The sequence below is a fragment of the Hyperolius riggenbachi genome, chromosome 9, assembly GCF_040937935.1.
Source record: "Hyperolius riggenbachi isolate aHypRig1 chromosome 9, aHypRig1.pri, whole genome shotgun sequence".
Lineage (NCBI taxonomy): Eukaryota > Metazoa > Chordata > Amphibia > Anura > Hyperoliidae > Hyperolius > Hyperolius riggenbachi.
Window position 1 is genome coordinate 79,940,685 of NC_090654.1, and position 21,889 is coordinate 79,962,573.

Consider the following 21,889-nt stretch of genomic DNA (forward strand, 5'->3'; position numbering starts at 1 on the left):
ATCTAGAAGCAAAAAAAATTACAGACCCTCCTACTACTAGCTACTGGTGGGAGGAGGTGGTAGTCAGGGGCGTAGCAATGGGTATAGCAACCATAGCGCTGCTATGGGGCCCGTGGCAGCCCTACGTCACAGGGGGCCCGCAGCTGAGAGGACTTTTTTTTTTTAAATTATGCCGGCCCGGGCCCCCCTCCCTCACCTCGGCGGGCCCCCCTCCTTCACCTCGGCGGGCCCCCCTCCTTTTATCAGCGGCGGGAGAGCGGCATATACAGCAGGCTCCGGCGGGGTAATCAGGCACTAGAGATCCAGCTGCCTCCGGGCTACGCTGTCTCCTCTGTATTGCTGCTCACACCGCTTCCTGGTTTATTGCAAGCAGCAATACAGAGGAGACACCGTAGCCCAGGAGGCAGCTGGACCTCTAGTGCCTGATTACCCCGCCGGAGCCTGCTGTATATGCCGCTCTCCCACACCTAATAAAAGGAAGGGGGACCCCGGGTGAGGCAGGGGGGATAGGAGTCGGGCCCCTACCCCTTTAAACTACCCGGCTGCCTACCCTCCCACCCGGCTACCTAACTTCCCACCCTCCCACCCGGCTACCTAACTGCCCACCCGGCTACCTAACTGCCCACCCTCCCACCCGGCTACCTAACTGACTACCCTCCCACCCGGCTACCTAACTGCCTACCCTCCCACCCAGCTACCTAACTGCCTACCCGACAATCTAACTGCCCACCCTTCCACCCAGCTACCTAACTGCCCACCCTGCCACCCAGCTACCTAACTGCCCACCCAGCTACCTAACTTTCTGCCCTGCCACCCAGCTACCTATCTGCCTACCCTGCTACCTAACTGCCTACCCTCCCACCCATCTACCTATCTGCCTACCCTGCCACCCAGCTACCTAGCTGCCCACCTGGCTACCTATCTGCCTACCCTGCCACCCAGCTACCTATCTGCCTACCCTGCTACCTAACTGCCTACCCTCCCACCCGTCTACCTATCTGCCTACCCTGCCACTCAGCTACCTAGCTGCCCACCTGGCTACCTATCTGCCTACCCTGCCACCCAGCTACCTATCTACCTACCCTGCTACCTAACTGCCTACCCTCCCACCCGTCTACCTATTTTCCTACCCTGCCACACAGCTACCTAGCTGCCCACCTGGCTACCTATCTGCCTACCCTGCCACCCAGCTACCTATCTGCCTACCCTGCTACCTAACTGCCTACCCTCCCACCCGTCTACCTATCTGCCTACCCTGCCACCCAGCTAACTAGCTGCCCACCTGGCTAGCACCTATCTGGCTACCCTCCCACCCAGCTACCTAACTGCTCACCTGGTTACCTATCTGCCTACCCTCCCACCCATCTACCTATCTGCCTACCCTGCCACCCACCTACCTAACTGCCCACCCGTCTACCTATCTGCCTACCCTGCCACCCAGCTACCTAACTGCCCACCTGGTTACCTATCTGCCTACCCTCCCACCCATCTACCTATCTGCCTACCCTCCCACTAGGCTACCTAACTGCCTACCCAGTGCAGTGCCTGCACTGCAAATAGTGTGCCAGCCTGCCCAACCACCCTCCCTCCAGGTAATTAATGTTAGCCCACTATAGACCTGGCTACATATACTGCATTTTGTGGGGAAATCTGGCGACAATCTGATTGCATTTTGTGGGGAAATTTGTCGACAATCTGATTGCAATTTGTGGGGAAATCTGACAACAATCTGGTTGCATTTTGTGGGGTAATCTGCAAACAATCTGGTTGCAATTTGTGGGGAAATCTGCCAACAATCTGGTTGCAATTTGTAGGGAAATCTGCAGACAATCTGGTTGCAGTTTGTGGGGAAATATGCAGACAATCTGGTTGCAATTTGTGGGGAAATCTGCCGCCAATCTGGTTGCATTTGTTTTGGGAAATTTGTCGCCAATCTGGTTGCAATTTGTGAGAAAATCTGCCACCAATCTGGTTGTATTTTGTTGGGAAATCTGCAGACAATCTGGTTGCATATTGTAGGGAAATCTGCCAACGATCTGGTTGCATTTTGTGGGGAAATCTGCCAAAAATCTGGTTGCATTTTGTGGGGAAATATGTCAACAATTTGGTTGCATATTGTGTGGAAAACTGTCGACAATCTGGTTGCAATTTGTGTGGAAATCTGCCGCCAATCTGGTTGCATTTTTTGGGTAAATCCGCCAATCTGGTTGCATTTTTTGGGGAAATCTGACGCCAATCTGGTTGCAATTTGTGGGGAAATCTGCCGCCAATCTGGTTGCATTTTGTTGGGAAATCTGCCGACAATCTGGTTGCATATTGTAGGGAAATCTGCCGCCAATCTGGTTGCATTTTGTGGGGAAATATGCCAACAATTTGGTTGCATATTGTGTGGAAATCTGTCGACAATCTGGTTGCAATTTGTGTGGAAATCTGCCGCCAATCTGGTTGCATTTTTTGGGTAAATCCGCCAATCTGGTTGCATTTTTTTGGGAAATCTGACGCCAATCTGGTTGCAATTTGTGGGGAAATCTGCCGCCAATCTGGTTGCATTTTGTTGGGAAATCTGCCGACAATCTGGTTGCATATTGTAGGGAAATCTGCCGACAATCTGGTTGCATTCTGTGGGGAAATTTGCCGACAATCTGGTTGCATTTTGTGGGGAAATCTGCCGACAATCTGGTTGCATATTGTGTGGAAATCTGCCGACAATCTGGTTGCATGTTGTAGGGAAATCTGCAGACAATCTGGTTGCATTTTGTGGGGAAATCACATTTCCCCACAAAATGTTTGGGTGGGAGGTCCGAGGTCCGTGGGGTTGGAAGGTCGTGGGGGGGGCATAATTTTTTTTTTGCTATGGGGCCCAGTCATTTCTAGCTACGCCCCTAGTGGTAGTGGCGGTTTTTGTGAGCGAACAGGAGGTTTTTTGCTGTTTGGCTGCACTTACAGTTGGGGAGAGGGAGGAAGAGGGGCCCCCAAAGGCCCCAGTGCCCCCCTGCAATGCAGGGGTGATTCCAACGCCTATGCAAGAGGTGCAATGCTATTAATAAACACCCTTATATGTGCATTTAAATGTGGTAATCCCTAACAAACTTTTTCCTTACTCTGATAACACCTCTCAGATAGTGAAGGCCCCGCTGTCACTTCTCCCCTACTTACCCTGCCCGTCATCGGTAGCTACAGGTGCCTCTTAGTATTAGGTAGCCAGAAGTACCTTTAATATTAAATACCTAGAGGTGCCCCCAAGTATTAGTTGTCTGTGAACCTCAGCATTAAGCAGCAAGAGGTGCCCCCAAGTATTACATAGCTAGAGGTGCCCCCCGACCGAAGGGAGATCTGGTCAGTGGAATGCCCGGGTGAGTAAACTCTCATTTACTCGGGACTCTGCATAGAGAAGGAGGGAGAGAGGCACTAGGGGAGGGGAGTGAGCGTTGCCTTTCCATCATCAGGCGCCTGTAGGCATATGCCTACATTGCCTTATGGTAAATCTGGCCCTGCTGATTTCCGATCATTTTTCTGATCAATTTTCCAATTACTTTTATACAAAATCGATTAGAAAAATGATCGGAAATTAATTAGATTGGACCTGTCAGAAATAGATGATTCGACCCGGCTATCTCACAGGAAATTGCGTGGTGTGTACAAGGCATTAAACTTGCACTGGGGCCCCAGGCTCCTTAGTTACGCCGCTGGGGATAGGGGGTGCCCTGTGTCCCTTTAAATGCTTTCATCTCTTCTTTACAATTGATCACTGCCTTTTTTCCCCTCTTTTTCTCTTTGTCTTGCTTACAAGTCAATTAGGTAAACACAGCCTGAGGGCTTATCATGGTCGCAGGAGATAAGGAGCAGAGAAAATTGCTTTCACAAAAAAGGAAACATTAAAGACTTGTACAGATGCTCAATACATGTCACCAGAAACAATTGTTAATGATTGTTTCAGGTAACAGCTTAAAGAAGGATCACTTTTCAGTCAGTCTGCGCAGCTGCTACCGAGCTGCCTGTACAGGAGCCTATAGGCACAGATGTCCCAGCACCTTAGACTTCGCCCTCCATGAACCTACAAAACCCCCCGCCGGACCGCACTGCAATTGTGCTGGCCGCCCCAGCTATCACTTCTCCCTTACTTTCCATGCCTGTCATAGGTAGCTACAAGTGCCACTTAGCACTAGGTAGCCGGAGCTACTCTCAGTATTAAGTATCTAGTGGTGCACCTGACTACAGGGAGATCTTTTCACAAATGGATCATCAGGCGGCTCTGTATGGCTGATATTGTGGTGAAACCCCTTCCACAGGAAATTGTAAGGACCATGGTCCTTGTAGTTTCCTGTCTGTGAACCTTGTTGCATTGTGGGAAATACAGTTGTGTTAAAAAATTATTCAATCCCCACTGAAATTGAGTGTTATGGCCAGTTTGACATTGATTTTGATCATTTCAGTCATCTTGTCTACAATTACATCGAAGTAAGAGAACAGAGGCGCCAGCAGGATAAAAGGTAATAAAAATGTTAAAATTGGCTGGGAGGCAGCGGTGGACTTACCTCCGGAAAGCAGACTCAAAATACTGTCAGAATTAAACAAATACATTTATTATTGGTACCCCAAAAGATGCAACGCGTTTCGCAGGCACAGCCCGCTTCATCAGGCAATAAAATAGGGGACAAACAGTAGCTCGTCAGTAGCACAAATAGCGCCTTTATTACCTTTTATCCTGTTGGCGCCTCTGTTCTCTTACAATAATACTGTGTCCACCCCTGGTGGAGGGGTGACCTACCCCTACTTTCCTGATCTACAGAGAGCGACATTAATCCTGAGTGAGGACAGGTCTAATCTCCTCACCTGCATCTACAGTGGTTGCCTAAGAAGTAACCCATGTTTGTGAGTATATTCATCTCACACTTACATTTATCCACGGCTTCCAATACATACTACACTATATTGGGCTCTTGGTGTTTCTTATTTAATTAATTACATCGAAGAGGCACTTGTAAGTCAGACAAATATAACATAACATTTATAATGAAATATCCACAAATGTCTTTTCTGTGCTCACATCATTATCAGTTTTATTCAACCCCCAAGTGACATTCATTCTTAATACTTAGTACAACATCCTTTTCCAGTTATAACAGCTTTTAAACGTCAAGCATAGCTTGACACAAGTGCTTCACAGCGATCTACGGGTATCTTAGCCGATTCTTCATGGGCAAAAGCCTCCAGTTCAGTCACATTCTTAGGCTTACGCGCTGCAACTGCTTTCTTTAAGTCCCACCAGAGGTTCTCAATTGGATTTAAGTCTGGTGACTGCGATGGCCACTACAAAATGTTCCAGCCTATAATCTGCAACCATGCGCTAGTGGACTTGGAGGTATGCTTGGGATCATTGTCCTGTTGAAAGGTCCAACGTCTCCCAAGCCTCAGGTTTGTGACGGACTGCATCACATTTTTATCCAATATCTCCTGGTACTGAAGAGAATTCCTGGTACCTTGCACACGCTGAAGCTTCCCTGTACCTGCAGAAGCAAAACAGCCCCAAAGCATGATTGATCCCCTGCCATGCTTCACAGTTGGCAAGGTGTTCTTTTCTTCATAGGCCTTGTTCTTCCTCCTCCAAACATAGCGTTGATCCATGGGCCCAAACAGTTCTAATTTCGTTTCATCAGTCCACAGAACACTATCTCAAAACTTTTGTGCTAGGGGACTCCAGCGACACTTGCTCTGTCTGACTTCACTGGCAGTCAGCAGTTAGGGTCAGTCAGAAGAAATTAGAACATTTTATAAATAATTTAAAGTTCATACTTGCCTGGGGCTTCCTCCAGCCCCATGACCAGTGTTGCTTTCCTCGTCATCCTCCCGGGTGCCTCCGTTTGCCTGCTATCGGCCCCAGTAATCCGCCTTAGCATCAGTTGGGCACGTCTATGCCTGAGCGGCCCGGCTGCATTCATGCCCGTCATGTTCACGTCGCCAGGACAGTTCTGTGCCTGTGTAGGTATTACTGTATGACTTCCGGCTGCCTGAGTTCCGGAGAACGAGGACTTTGCTGTACATACATATATTGTGATATAGATATTCTTATCTCCTAGAAGCAGGTGACCATTCTATGTTTTCTGGGTAAAGTAGTTCTGTGCTGCTGGACATGTTACTTAGGAAAGTAAAAATCTCCACCCCATTTCAGTTCGGGTGATGGGCAGAATGCTTGTGCAGAAATGCTGATCCAGTATTGCTTAAAGTGGAATATACTCTGACATTCAATAAAAATGTATTTTCTTACTTTTTATTACCCATTCAGTTACCATATTTGCTTGTGTGCACTAGTAATATTGCATGTTTACAAATTACAAGGTCCCAAAATACAGTTTATCTGCTCTGAAAGCTGCCATTGCATTTTAGTCATAGATTTTAATATATAAACAGAGCATAAATCTAGTGAAAATGTCTCTATTCTGTCTCTACTTGTCAGCTCAGTGTAGTTCCCTTTCACCAAGTGTCCGGCTATAACTAATTGTAGCAAAAGAGGAATGTAAACAAAAGATAGTGTTATCTCCTCTTCGGATGTGGATCACAAGCTGAAGGAGCTTTCCACTGCAGAATGAAGTGCTGTGTTTAACTGTTTGAATGCTAGTCTGCTATAATTTTTTGTGTGTGTTTTGATCTTTTAGAGCAAAGAAGAAATGCTGAATTTCAGACCACTTTAAGTGCTGTCTTTTTTTCACTACATTTTGTAGACCATCATTTCTAAATTTCTCCTACACCTACAAGTAACTTTATTGGGGGCTAAGTACCCTACCACTTTAAGTCTTTATGCACGTTTTCCATTTACTCAATAAAAAGTTCCCATTTTTAACACCAAATGTGTTTCACACAGCTGCGTGCTGATCTTTGGCCAGTAAGCATTTCTTTCGGTGAATTTTATGCTCCCTCCCAGCAGTGTGGAAGGAGCCGTATTGAATCTCTGGAACCGGAGAGAGAAATCCCAGCCAAGTTACATAAAATTAGACATCCCTGACTTCCTTCCAGTCTCTAATCTTAACAATTTTACAGCTGAATACAAATATGCATCATCTCCACCAGGCCAGTTGGAATCCATTTTTTTGTTTACTTACCAGTAGTATATATATTGCCCAACTGATATTCCACCAGCGCAAACGGTAGATCCCCCTACGTGTGCATAAAAAAGAGGCACAAGTAAAACTGGGCAAGGGTTTTGTTCTTAAAAAAATCATTATTATCCATTTTGTTAATAAAAAATATTGTTAATATCTACCTATATTCTTAGTTTTTAAAGTGTAGATGGTATATATCCTAGGTTCTCAACGTGTGTTACACGTACCCCAGGGGTTTCTTCTGATGGTTCCAAGGGGTACTTTGGCTTGATATAGTTAACCAAGAATAACAAATTTAGTGTTTTAGAAAATGATAAATGTTAATCTTACACTAAATTAGTATTTTGGATAATTAAAAGCAATAGTAAATGTTTGGAGATTGTTTAGAACCAATGACCTTGTACTACGATTAAATATATATTTATCAAGGGGTACTTGTGATAATGTTTACTATGCTAGGGGGTACTTGGTGAGAACAGGGTTTAAAAGGGGTACATACCAATAACATGTTGAGAAACTCTGGTATATATTATCGGTAATATTGCCAAATGCAAATTGTTAATTGCGATAATAAAACAGTAGAAAATCTTACCGATATTTTACTACAACTTAACCTAATCCTCTCACACAGAACCCTCCCCCTGGTGCCTAACCATATAACCCCCTAGTGGTGCTTAACCCTAAGACTTTTCTTGGTGGTGCCTAACCCTAAGACCCCCCCCCCCCTGGTGCTGTCTAACCCTAAGACCCCCCCAGGTGGTGCCTAACCCTAACACTCCCCCTGGTGGTGCCTAAACCTAAGATCCCCCTGGTGGTGCCTGCCTAACCCTAAGACCCCCCTGGTGGTGCCTAATCCTAAGACCACTCTGGAAGTGCCTAAACTTAAGACCTTTCCTTGGTGGAGCCTAATCCTTAACCTATTTTGGTTCCTGGACTTAGAAACTACGTCCAGGAACCATGCGTGCTACCGCGCGCTCCCGCGGCCGATCGCACTCCCGGCCGCGGATTTGGTAGCCACGGAATCAATGTATCGGGCAATGGTGCCCGATCATTGATTCCTCTCCCCCGCTGAAAAAGCGACAGCTTCTCTCGGAAGCTGTGCTTTTTCTGGCCGTTGCCTCCCCCCTGCGTCACTCTAAGCGTGTGTTACGCTTAGAGTGACGTCATGTAAACAAACTCATGTAAAACTACAACTAAAAGTAAAAAAAATTAAAAACAACACACAATTACATTATAAAACTATAGTTTACATCCCACCCTCCCAAAAATACCCAAATAAAATGTTTAATATAAAAAAAAACCATTACAATTAAAAAAAAAAACATGTAAATATTTAACTAAGGGTCTAAACTTTTTAAATATCAATGTAAAGATGAAATATTTCTATATTTTTTTATTTTTAACTTGTAAATAGTGATAGATGCAAAATGGAAAAAATGCACCTTTATTTCCAAATAAAATATTGTCGCCATACATTGTGATAGGGACATAATTTTAATGGTGTAATAACCGGGACATATGGGCAAATATAATACGTGAGTTTAAATTATGAAGGCATGTATTATTTTAAAACTATAATGGCGGAAAACTGAGAAATAATGATTTTTTCCATTTTTTTCTTATTCTTCCTGTTAAAATGCATTTACAGTAAAGTGGCTCTTAGCAAAATGTACCCCCCAAAGAAAGCCTAAATGGTGGCGGAAAAAACAAGATATAGATCAGTTCATTGTGATAAGTAGTGATAAAGTTATAGGCTAATGAATGTGAGGTGAACATTTCTCAAGTGAACACGACGGAACGCGAATGGGTTAAGCACCTCCCCCAATGCACAAACTCCCTTACAAACATAAAGTTTGTACATACAAACAATAAAATATTAGATATAAAATATGTACATACAAACAAAATAAGATTACAAAAACTATAACGTTGCAAGTTTCAAAACAATATCATATTTCAAAAACTTTAATGTTCTAATGTTGAAAACAATATTTATGGGGCTCCCAAATTTCTGTATTAGCACCTATGCATGCCCAAATTGTCCAATAGCACCAGGTGCCCACATTTCCTGCTTCCTCCCTACTTCCCTTGCACGGAAATGTAACACAAATTGTGTGCATATGGGAACCCAGCCAATCCATTGCAATTTCTGCAGATCAGGATTGGCCCAATATCAAGCAGCATACAATTTGAAATACATCTGCATGCATGATAGAATTATCAGCATCCCATTGGCCATCTTTTTCTTATGTTACAGTATCCTGTACATCATATCACCACTCACTGTATACAAAGGCAGGAAGTGAGGAGCCTGTGAAATTCAGAGGTATGTGTGGCTATTGTGGCCTAGTTCTGCTATAGTTCAGACGAAGCAGGGCGGCCATCAGACATTTTTGGGCCCAGTACTGAGCAAAGCTACTGGGCCCCTTCAGTCCCCTCTCCCCCTACATGGCAAATCACAATCTTTGAGGGCCTGAACACAGTGACGTCCGTGCATTCACTTCTCACGTGCTTCAATGGCTGGGAGCATTCTGCATATGTTCAGTTCATTAAAGAAGCAGGGACAGCCATACTATCCCAGGAGAGGGAAAAAAAACAAAACACATGTATAAATATATAACTACTTGTTCTACTTACATAACATATGTATTGCACTGTCCATATTTTGATTTCAGTGACTTTTTTTTATAGTAAATAAAGAGAATTATGTTCCTGGCATTTTCCATCTTGGTTTCCCTCTGACTATGAGGTTTCGGTCTACATCTCTACTGATGGTGTGTAGGTTCTAAAATATGTTGAACCTGGGCTCATACACACCACAATCTTATCACTCCTGACGGTTTTTTTTACACCTTTTTTCTCCTTACTTTTGTTTTTTTTGATGGTGTTTGATTTAAATGGTGATTTTAATGTACCTTTTATTGCTTATTTCTTAGAACTCTGTAACTCGGCCTGATGAAGGGCATTTAAACTAAAAAGCCAGAAACTAACATGTGTCGTTGCCTCTGAAACGTATGCCTGTAAAGGTTATAACCATTCATCAAGTGGAGCCAAAACTACAACATCTGTCAGTTCTTGACACCAGCTTCTATTTTAGGGTTGTTTGTATGAAGACTGACTTTTTCAAATGTTGAAGAATCGATTTTAACGTTTTTTTTGCAATATGTGTCAATAAAGTTTTCAATATTTTTTGTACTACAAGATTGCATTATGGTTTTTCAATACTAGTCCATATCTAGAAAAATATATGTTTAACTGGGCGAGGTGGATTTCCCAATAAAAGGACTGTGTTTTGACCCTCCAGCGTCAAAAGGACTCTACCCGATTAAATATCTATAGTAGTATAGTGCTCGTCAGTCGCTCCTGTTCCTTTGCTGGGCACTTACAGCCGACTGCAAGCATCCTGCCCTTTGGCGATCTCTTGCATGTGGACGCAGTGTTTTCCTAACTAAGCTTTAACAGCAGTGCAAATTAACTGTTGGCACGCTTATGGTTACAAGTGCTCCCATTCGCCTGCATTATTAACCCCGGCAAGTGGGCAGCTAAGTGGCACATTTGCCATTTATGTGAGATAGCCCTACCTGAATTGCCATTTATCTTATTACGTCATACCCCCCCAGATCTATGGAAAATAAATTCTCACTGTAAGCACACCGTATGCATAGTTTAGGCACTAATGCACAAGCCTTTCAGCAATCATCACTGTGGTCTAGTATGACCCAAGTCAAAGAAGTATTGATCACTCAGCAACGGTCCTCATGTAAACGAGCCCTCGGACAGTTCCAGTTCCTCTAACTGCAGCAGCTGTAGAGAGCAGGAGAATGCCACATGGGATCATGGGTAATTAGCAACACTACAAGCAGGGGCGTGACAATAGCCCCTGCAATCCTTCAACTGCTGGGGGGCCTGGGGGCTGTGAAGGCCCACTCCTCTTCCCTCTCATTACCCACATGCAGAGTAGCACAGGTAATGGAGTAATGTTTACCTCCTCCAGCACTGTGGGTGTCCTCCATGCATCACAGCAACACACACTATCTGCTGCCATTCGCTGGCTACCGGTCACATGACCAATGCGAGTCACATGATCGGGAACCAGCGAACAACAGCCGAGAATGTGCGGCTTTGAGGCCTGGAAGAGACCCATAGCACTGGAGCAGGTAAATATTACTCTGGTCCCTCCACTATTCTTCATGCGTGCAAGGTGTGTGCGGGGGAGGGGAGATGTTGTGGGGAGATCAGGTACGGCGGGTAGAAGTTTGGATTCCAGGGGGCCCCCAATGAAAATTTCCGGGGAGCCTTATAGGCTGCTGTTACGCCCCCTGTCTGCAAGTGAAATACAGGTTAATAGTGTCAGGTGTTCCCTGAAATGACTATAGACTGTCTGTTCTCATAATGCAGAAAGGTTAAGGGATCTTTGAAATATGCATTGTTTTTTGTTTTGTTTTTTTCATCTCTGATTTCTATTCAAATTGACATTTCTTGAAAAAAGTTTGATGTGTACGTAGTCAGTGGTTCAGTCAACCACTGAAGCGCAAAGTTATTTTCTCTTTTAGGAATTTATAACCCTGTGTGCCTCTGCATATTTTATTGCGACTACCCACATTTCATATGAATATAGAAGCGCAAAGAGGAAAAAGGTTCAGATTTATACATTTAATGTAAAAAAAAAAAATCAGCCACAGTAGGATAAAAGTATTTTGATTAACCCTTAACTCCCCCTCTTTCAAACTACCTACCTAAAGGTAGCCCTAACCCTAAAGCCCCCACCCCCCCAGCACAAACTACCTATCTAATGCCTGTCCCTTTAACCCTTCTCCCCCTGCACAAAATACCTACCTAACGCCTAACCCTTAAAATCGCCCCCTGCACAAACTGCCTACCCAATGTCTATTAACCCTTAAACTCCCTCCCCGCACAAACTACCTCCTCGGGCGAACAGTTTAGGCCATCTCTAGTCACTAAGTGATCCCCAGTCTGCTGCCATTATGGTGTGGGTTAGCACACTACAAGTCAGCATATGCACTGGCATTTTCTAGCCCAGCTTCCAGCATGCACTGCATCACCCCCACTTGTTCCCCATTGCAGAGTCACACCCAGGGCCGGGCCGAGGCCTCAGGGCGCAGTGTAGGAGGGGGCGCACAATTCATTCAGCTGTCATTCCTAATTGTGTATTAAGCAGAAATAAGTAAGAAAAGGGGATACATGGCAGTGACTGCACGCCAGATAACTAGATATTAAGGTGTTGGGGAGGTTGTGGGCCCTGTGGCCCTCTTAGTCTAATAGCAATCAGTGTGTGACGGCTGGGGTGGGAGGGATGGAGGGGCGCACTTTGCTGTCTCAGCCTTGGGTGCTGGAGGACCTTGTCCCTGCTGTGGTCACACCTGCTGTCCCTTCTCAAGTTATCTGAGCTCCGTAAAGCAATCAACAGTAAATATGACCAATGATTTCAGTAATGTGCTCTGAATCAGGACTTATTAAAACGTAAAAATTTTACATTCTCTGAGACAAATACAATTCTTTTTAGAGCAGCCATACTGCAGAGATCTGAAGAAACAGTGTTTCCTCTGTTTGTTTTATAGACATTGAGACTATTGCAGTAAATATCTTACTGGAAGTGCTAAGGTCACATGATCAGTCTCAGTATTGTAAAGGGAATTGTGATAAACTGTAGATGGTGCGGCATCTGTATGGCTGATATTGTGGTGAAACCCCTCCCACAGTGTGATGTCATGACCATGGTCCTAACAGCTTGCTGTCTGTGAACCTCGTTGCATTGTGGGAAATATCAGCTTTTTCCAACTGCCAAGAAAGCCATATCTCCCTCTGGGTGTAGAGCTCTCAGTAATGAACATCCCGCAGAGATCACCTGACAGGACTAATGATGTCATGTCACAACCAATAATAAGATTTTACAAACAATGACTGTTTAATATATAAATTAATATTGTAAACACTGAGCAATTTAATTATTATGTTATTTTCACTATAGCTCCTCTTTAAAGAACAACTGAAGTGAGTGAAATATGGAGGATGCCATATTTATTTCCTTTTAAACAATTCACATTGCCTGCCTATTCTACTGATCCTCTGCCTCTGATACTTTTAGACCATAGACCCTAAACAAGCATGACGATCAGATCTTTGACTGAAGTTTGACTGCATTTACCAGATGCTTGTTTCAGGTGTGTAATTCAGATACCACTGATGCATGAAAGATAAGCAGAATGCCAGGCAACTGGTATTGCTTATAAGGAAATAAATATGGCTGCCTCCATATCCCTCTTAATTTGTCCTTTAACCTATGACAGTGCTAAGGAAGTTACATTTCTGGGCAGACATCTTGGAAAGGCAGTAAGCATAGTAGAGAAGCAAGGAGACAATAATTGCAGCACGATCTGTATGCAGTGTATTCAGAGGTGGGCTAAAATGTAATGTGCCCTAGCCAAGGTAGTAACTTTAGACCTACCCCCCCCCCCCCGTGATCTTTTTGTTAAGCTGAAGTGGAGAGAGGTCAGAGAAGGTGGCTGCTGGGCCCCTTGACACCCAGTATGCCCCAGGCACCTGCCTACGTTGCCTGGTGGATGATCCTGCTCTGAGTGTATTATTGTCATATGCACATAAAGAATAAATACATTACTGTCATAGTTCTACACACTTGTAACTGCAGTAGCAAATGTGCGGGTAATAATGGTACATTACAAAAATGGTGTGTGTGTATATATATATATATATATATATATATATATATATATATATATATATATACAAATACAGAGGGGCTGCAGCACACAACAGGAAAACAGTGACAGGGGCTCTTGGTTGCGCTTTAACGCGCTTAAGCTCACCAACTGCGCCAATTTCTCGATGACCTTGCTTCCTGGCTCCCTCACATCCTCTCCTCTGACCTCCCCACCATCATCCTTGGGGATTTCAATATTCCCATCGATGAAGCCCAGAACTCCGCTGTGACCCAGCTACTCACCATTGCCAACTCACTTGGACTAGTAAAACACACCAACGCCCCCCACTCACACTGCACGTCACACAGTGGTGCTCACCGCCAGGTCGTGATCACGCTTACGCGTGGATTCATGACCATTTTGACGCATTCCGCCTCGGACACGAAAATCCGTGAATAGATTTTCAACCACGAAAATCTGCTTCGGCTTCGCGTGAATGCGGACAGAAATCCGCATTCACGCTCGTGAAACCCGGTGCTGAAGTCGTGGTTTGCGGAAATGCGTCAAACTATGCGGAAGTGACACATTGCAGGCCAATCAGAGTGCCCCAGCTAGGCCCTAGCAACCAATCACAGGAGGGGAGTTATGCCCTCCCCTCCTGAATATAAAGCGGCGGCCATGATGGAAAAGCTCTGTCCTTGCTAGACTGTGGTGCTGAGAGGATTATCTCCAGGCCATTGTTGTTTGAGCAAGTGCATTTATTGTGTTAAAAACAAAGCGTTTTTTTTGCTAACACTGCTCTTATACTGTACACAGTTAGCTAGTCAGTGAGTGATTGCTGTAGTTAGTTGTAGTCAGTGTAGTGTAGTGGGAGTGTGGGAGTCTAGTGATTATTTAACTGTGTGTAGTGCTGTGCAGGCAGGTTCAGTGCTGCAGTGTAGTGGGAGTGGGGATTATCTGTGTGTAGAGTGCAGGCAGGCAGGTTAGTGCAGCTGCAGTGTTCACTTGTATATTCCAGTGACAGACAGTTATACACTTGTACTATTTGCAGGCAGCCAGTCACACCGCCGGCGCCGCCACTCTCTGCCAGCGCTGTTCATTCATTCTGTCAGTGACCTTGTGCCGTGCCCAGTGCCCACTGCTCGCTCGCTCGCTGGCATATGAGCATCTCATTACACAGTGTGACATCCTTGTGTGCCCATTGCATCCTTCAGTGACCTAGTTGTATATCCAGTGCCCACTGCTGTGCCCACTGCATCCTTCAGTGACCTTGTACTGTGGCCACTGCATCCTTCAGTGACCTAGTTGTATATCCAGTGGCTACTGCTGTGCCCACTGCATCCTTCAGTGACCTTGTACTGTGCCCACTGCATCCTTCAGTGACCTTGTACTGTGCCCACTGCATCCTTCAGTGACCTAGTTGTATATCCAGTGCCCACTGCTGTGCCCAGTGCATCCTTCAGTGACCTTGTACTGTGGCCACTGCATCCTTCAGTGACCTAGTTGTATATCCAGTGCCCACTGCTGTGCCCAGTGCATCCTTCAGTGACCTTGTACTGTGGCCACTGCATCCTTCAGTGACCTAGTTGTATATCCAGTGCCCACTGCTGTGCCCACTGCATCCTTCAGTGACCTTGTACTGTGCCCACTGCATCCTTCAGTGACCTTGTACTGCGCCCACTGCATCCAGTGATTCATTACTAGCAACATGTCTGGCAGGGTTTCGCGGGGTGAGAGGAAAGGGAGTTCAATTGCCTCAGCCACTTCTGGGACTGCTCCACGTCCAGGGAGAGGACGCCCAGCTGTACATGGTCGTGATGCAGCAGAAAGGGGGGCAGAAAAGCCTGGGCCGAGTCAGCGGACGCCATTGTCCAAATATTTTAAAGTTTCTGGTCCCCGTGTGGTGGTTGAGCAAATGGAACCTGACGTACTCATGGACATCATGACTTCCTCCCAGACTTCTACTGTGAGCACCACTCCAAGCAGTAGCAGCAGCAGCCAACATCCCACGCTTGTTGTGACATCCACCCCAGCACCCACTGGTCAGCAGCCCTCCCAGGATGACAGCGTTCTGTCCCTCAGTCCGGCATCTGGGAACCTGCTGATGCAAGAAGCTCAGGACTTACTGGGGACTGATGTGGCAGAGATTGAGATCGGGCCACAATCACAAGCGTTGTTGAGTTCTGGTGATGAAGAAGAGGGGTCTGTGTCTGGGGATGTAGGGACAGAAGAGGAGGCGGGGGAGTCAGAGGAAGAGCTGGATTATGATGATGCTGCTGATGATGACGACGTTGTGGACCCTAACTATGTGCAGCCTGCTGAGTCCGTGGAAGAATGGTCAGAGCAGGATGACGAGTCACCTCGGCCTAGGCAAGGATTTCGCCATATGTCAGGCAGGGGCAGGGGCATCGGCAGCAGTGGGCGTGGAGGAAGTAGACAGGACACTGCTTCAGCCGGCACCACCACCATGCAACCCCCGGCAACTACTACCACACATTGCTCCTCTGCACCCTCTGCTAGTGGGGGCCGCAGTAAATTAAAGTCACTAGTGTGGGATTGCTTTGAGGAATGTACTGATGACAAAAGGTATGCGGTGTGCAGGTTATGCAGCAAAAGATTGAGCCGTGGGAAAAGTCTGAGCAAGATGGGTACCTCATCCCTCCAGGGCCACCTGAGAAGCCGCCACTGCCGCGAGTATGTGGACTTTAAGAGGAAGCAGGCACTGCTGGCAGGGGTTCCTGAGAGCAGAAGTCCCACCAGCGCAGCAGCATCCTCCCTCCCTCAGGGTCGTGAATCCCCCACAGCAGCAGCAGTAGTAGCACGCAAGCGCTCTTCCACCTCGGCTGCTCAGGACACAGACATTGAGGCTGGCAGCCAGTGTTCGTCTCTCTCCTCTGTCTCCCCTGCATCCCAGCGTCGTCAGACCCTGCTGAGCGACACCTTTCAGGGTCTGACCAAGCCTCTGCCTCCAAGCCACAGGCGGATCCACAAACTAAATGGCTTGCTGGCCCGGGCCATGGCATCACAGCTGCTTCCCTACTCCCTGGTGCAGGAGGGGAGCGCCATGCGGACGCTGCTCCAATTTGGCATCCCCGAGTGGCAAGTCCCCAGTCGCCACTATTTCAGCAGGAGCGCGATCCCAGCACTCCACAAGTTTGCGGTGGAAAACGTGCCCCGTTCCCTGGACTACTCTGTGGGCAAGCGGGTCCACGTGACCATGGACTCGTGGAGTAGCAGATTTGGGACAGGTCGCTACCTGTCCTTTACGGCCCACTGGGTGACACTGATGGAAGGGAGGGAGGACAAGAGCGCATCAGCCCAGCTAGTGGTGCCACCACGCGGGATCAGGGGGGATGCAGAATGGTCCTGTCACGACACTCCCTCAGCACCCGGAAAGCAAGCCCGCCTCGGCAGCAGCAGCGCCAAGCCTCGGCACTGCCAAGCCCTTTTAAAATTGGTGACCCTGGGGAAGGAGAGGCTTACGGCCACCAACGTCCTGGCCGCCCTCAGGAAGCAGGAGCGGAGGTGGCTGACCCCCAGAGGCCTGGAAGTGGGGTATGTGGCAGCCGATAACGGGGCCAACCTGGTGGCAGCAGTGCAGCAGGGAAACCTCCAGCACATCCCCTGCTTGGCCCACGTGCTCAATCTTGTGGTGCAGCGCTTCTTGCGCACCTACCAGGGGATGAGCGAGCTGCTGCAGGATGCCCGGGCGGTGGTACGCTTTTTCCGCCTGTCAGCCACTGCCTCTGCACTCTTGTCCACCTTACAGCAGCAGTATGGAAGGCCACAACACCGGCTGATCATCGACATGCCAGTTCGCTGGAATTCGACTCTGGCCATGTTGGAGCGGCTGTGTCAGCACAGGCTGGCTGTTAGGGCCTACATGCTAGACCCAAGTGTCCCCAGCAACCAGCAAGTCCCCATGATTACTGCCACTCAGTGGACACTGATGCAGCAAGTATGCCTGGTGCTGAGTCCCTTCCTGGAGGCAACCAAGATGGTCAGTGAGGAGCGGGCCTCTGTGTGCCAGTGGGTGCCCTTGGTTTGTCTACTGGAGCAGGCAATGGACAATTTAATTGAGCGTGGGGATGAAGCCCTGAGGCAGTTGGAAGAACAGGAGCAGATGGCAGCACAGTCCAGCTCAGAGGAGGGCTCACAGCAGGTAGTGGAAGAGTTGGAGGTCCCTAACCTGAATGAGGAGGAGGAGGAGGAGCAGAGTGCAGCAGGCGTTGTACGTGGATGGCGGTTTGAGGAGGACAACGACATGGCACAGGAAGAGGACAGGCATGCGTTATGGGACAATGGCGAGGACGAGGAAGATCTTGCTGGCAGGGCCCACTTGTTTCCCATGGCTGTGCACATGTTGCGCTGCCTTCGCAGGGACCCCCGGGTGATCCAGATGCGTTCAAGGGAGGACATCTGGATTACCTTGATGCTTGATCCCCGTCTGAAGGGGAAGCTGGGAGACTTAATGACGCCATCCACCACCGAGCAACGCACAAGGGAGTTGAAGGAGGCCCTTGTGCGCAGACTACTGGAAGCATTCCCCCAGCCTTCCACCCCCACTGTAACTGCTCTGCCAAGCCAGCAAGAGGTGCCTGCCATTGCCACTAGCAGCACAACAACCACCACCAGCAGCAGCAACTGGGGCCCCGGAGACCTGAAGAGCCTAAGCAAGAGCCTGTATGCAGTGCAGCAGCCCAGAACAGAGGTGCCCGCCACAGCATCCACCACCAACCAGCACAAGCAACGACTGACCACCATGGTGTCTGACTATATGGGGTCATCCAGCGGGCTCAATGACACCGACAGCCCCGTGGACCCCTTGGAGTACTGGGTCAAGAGACTGGACATCTGGAGCGAGCTTTCCCAGTACGCCCTGGAACTCCTATCCTGCCCTCCTTCCAGTGTCCTCTCAGAGAGATGCTTTAGTGCGGCCGGTGGCGTGGTCACAGAGAAGCGCTCTCGGCTCTCCCACGCCTCTGTGGACAAACTCACCTTCTTGAAAATCAACCAGGCTTGGGTGGAAGGTGAGTTCCTGGCCCCTATTGTCAGACACAGGGGGACATGAAGTGGCTGCTGCATGTGCTGTTGTTAACTATGCCTGCCTTTATAAAGACATTTACTACCTGCCTAGTGCCTACCTTGGTTAATTTTTTGGTGTTATGGTACTACTACCAGTAAGTTGCCATGGTCCTCCTTCTGAGCTGCTGAACTGACCGCCCGCTTTGTCCTCCTGACTCAGTCGCTACTACACTCTGCGTTCACAGTGCCCGGGTCACCGGGTGCATTTAATTTTTTGGCCAGCACTATGACGCTGTGCTACTACTACTGTGCTGCTGCTGCTGAACTGACCGCCCGCTTTGTCCTCCTGACTCAGTCGCTACTACACTCTGCGTTCACACTGCCCGGGTCACCGGGTGCATTTAATTTTTTGGCCAGCACTATGACGCTGTGCTACTACTACTGTGCTGCTGCTGCTGAACTGACCGCCCGCTTTGTCTTCCTGACTCAGTCGCTACTACATTCTGCGTTCACACTGCCCGGGTCACCGGGTGCATTTAATTTTTTGGCCAGCACTATGACGCTGTGCTACTACTACTGTGCTGCTGCTGCTGAACTGACCGCCCGCTTTGTCCTCCTGACTCAGTCGCTACTACACTCTGCATTCACACTGCCCGGGTCACCGGGTGCATTTAATTTTTTGGCCAGCACTATGACGCTGTGCTACTACTACTGTGCTGCTGCTGCTGAACTGACCGCCCGCTTTGTCCTCCTGACTCAGTCGCTACTACATTCTGCGTTCACACTGCCCGGGTCACCGGGTGCATTTAATTTTTTGGCCAGCACTATGACGCTGTGCTACTACTACTGTGCTGCTGCTGCTGAACTGACCGCCCGCTTTGTCCTCCTGACTCAGTCGCTACTACACTCTGCGTTCACACTGCCCGGGTCACCGGGTGCATTTAATTTTTTGGCCAGCACTATGACGCTGTGCTACTACTACTGTGCTGCTGCTGCTGAACTGACCGCCCGCTTTGTCCTCCTGACTCAGTCGCTACTACACTCTGCGTTCACACTGCCCGGGTCACCGGGTGCATTTAATTTTTTTGGCCAGCACTATGACGCTGTGCTGCTACTACTACCACCAGTATGTTGCCGTGGTCCTTCTGTGCTGCTGAACTGACCGCCCGCATAGTCCTTCTCCTGACTCAGTCGCTACCACCACTGCACTCTGCGTTCACACTGCCCGTGTCCACTGACAACTCTGCTGCGATGTCATTGCTAATTGCTGCAAAAAAAAAACAAAAACAAAAAAAATTACAAAAACCTCTCTGGAGCCTTTTTGCCGTCAGCCACTCATCCTCCTCCAGCGGTACCTTCGCCGCCAAGTGCCATTGGAACTCGCCTTCACCTCTTTGACTGCTTAACGCGTATATCCCTTTTTAAAACCACTTATTACCAATTAATAGCCCCATTTAAAGTGTTGATTTCACTTTAAAATCCATTTTCTCTAGCAAAAATTTTTGGGGGGGAATTTTTTATGTTGAAGTTATGTTGCCCCTTATCACCTCGATAATCCATGCTATTTGGGGGACTGTAGCATGTATGGGGGCTTTGTTATTAACATTAAAAGAAAATCCGCCTCCGGGCATGAATCCACGCGTGATTACGCCATTCACGGGAAAAAATCCGCGTGGTTGCGTGGACGCGACCGCAAATCCGCATGCGGCGGGGCCGAATGCGGATTTTTTTTTTCAACCACGCGGATTTCCGAATTCGTGGATGAGGCACATCCGAGCATCACTAACGTCACACTCTCGACCTTATATTCACCGCTATTGCAGACCTTGACATCGCACCCTTTCCACCCTCAGACCATCACCTTCTCACCTTCAACCTCCTCACGGAAGGCACCTCCAAACTACCCGGCCGCCCACCTGGTCAATGGCAGCGAGACCTACACAAGCTCAACCCTAGCGTCCTTGCTGACCCCCTCCATGCCCTCTCCTTCACTCTCCCCACCCTAACCTGTCCTAATCTTGCTGCAGCTCAGTATCGCCAAACTCTCTCATCAGCCCTAGAGAAAGCTTCTCCACCAATATTTCGCCGCAACCGACCCCCTAACCCCCAGCCCTGGCGCACTACCCATACTCGCAACCTCCAGAGGGAAACACGCGCCACTGAACGGAAATGAAGGAAATCTAGACTTAAAGGAATACTTAAGTCTAGAAAAAAAAAATGACATTTACTCACCTGGGGCATCCCTCAGCCCCCCGAAGCTGGATGGTGCCCTCGCAGCCCCGCTCCGATCGTCCTGTCCCCGCCGGCGGCTACTTCCGGTTCGGCGACAGCCGCCGACAGGCTGGGAACGCGGCTGATTTTCCGCGTTCCCAGCCGCTGCTATCACTCTCTATGCTGCCATAGCGTATATATATACGCTCTAGCAGCATAGAGAGTGATAGCAGCGGCTGGGAACGCGGAGCCGCCGGCGGGGACAGGACGATCGGAGCGGGGCTGCGAGGGCACCATCCAGCTTTGGGGGGCTGAGGGATGCCCCAGGTGAGTAAATGTCATTTTTTTTTCTAGACTTAAGTATTCCTTTAACCACTTGGCAGCTGCAGGACCAGCGACGCAGTACTGCGTCGCCAGCTGCAGGCTGATTAATCAGGAAGCAGCCGCTCGCGCGAGCGGCTGCTTCCTGTCAATTCACGGCGGGGGGCTCCGTGAATAGCCTGCGGGCCGCCGATGGCGGCTCGCAGGCTAAATGTAAACACAAGCGGAAATAATCCGCTTTGTTTACATTGTACGGCGCTGCTGCGCAGCAGCGCCGTAAGGCAGATCGGCGATCCCCGGCCGGGGATCGCCGCCATGTGACAGAGGACGTCCTGTCACTGGCTGCACAGGACGGATAGCGTCCTGTGCAGCCTGGATCACTGGGGGGACAGGTAGGAGAGGGAGGGGGAGGGAATGTCGCCGCGGAGGGGGGCTTTGAGGTGCCCCCCCCCCCGCAACATGCCACCAGCAGGAGCGATCAGACCCCCCCTGCACATCATCCCCATAGGGGGGAAAAAAGGGGGGCGATCTGATCGCTCTGCGTGCCCGCTGATC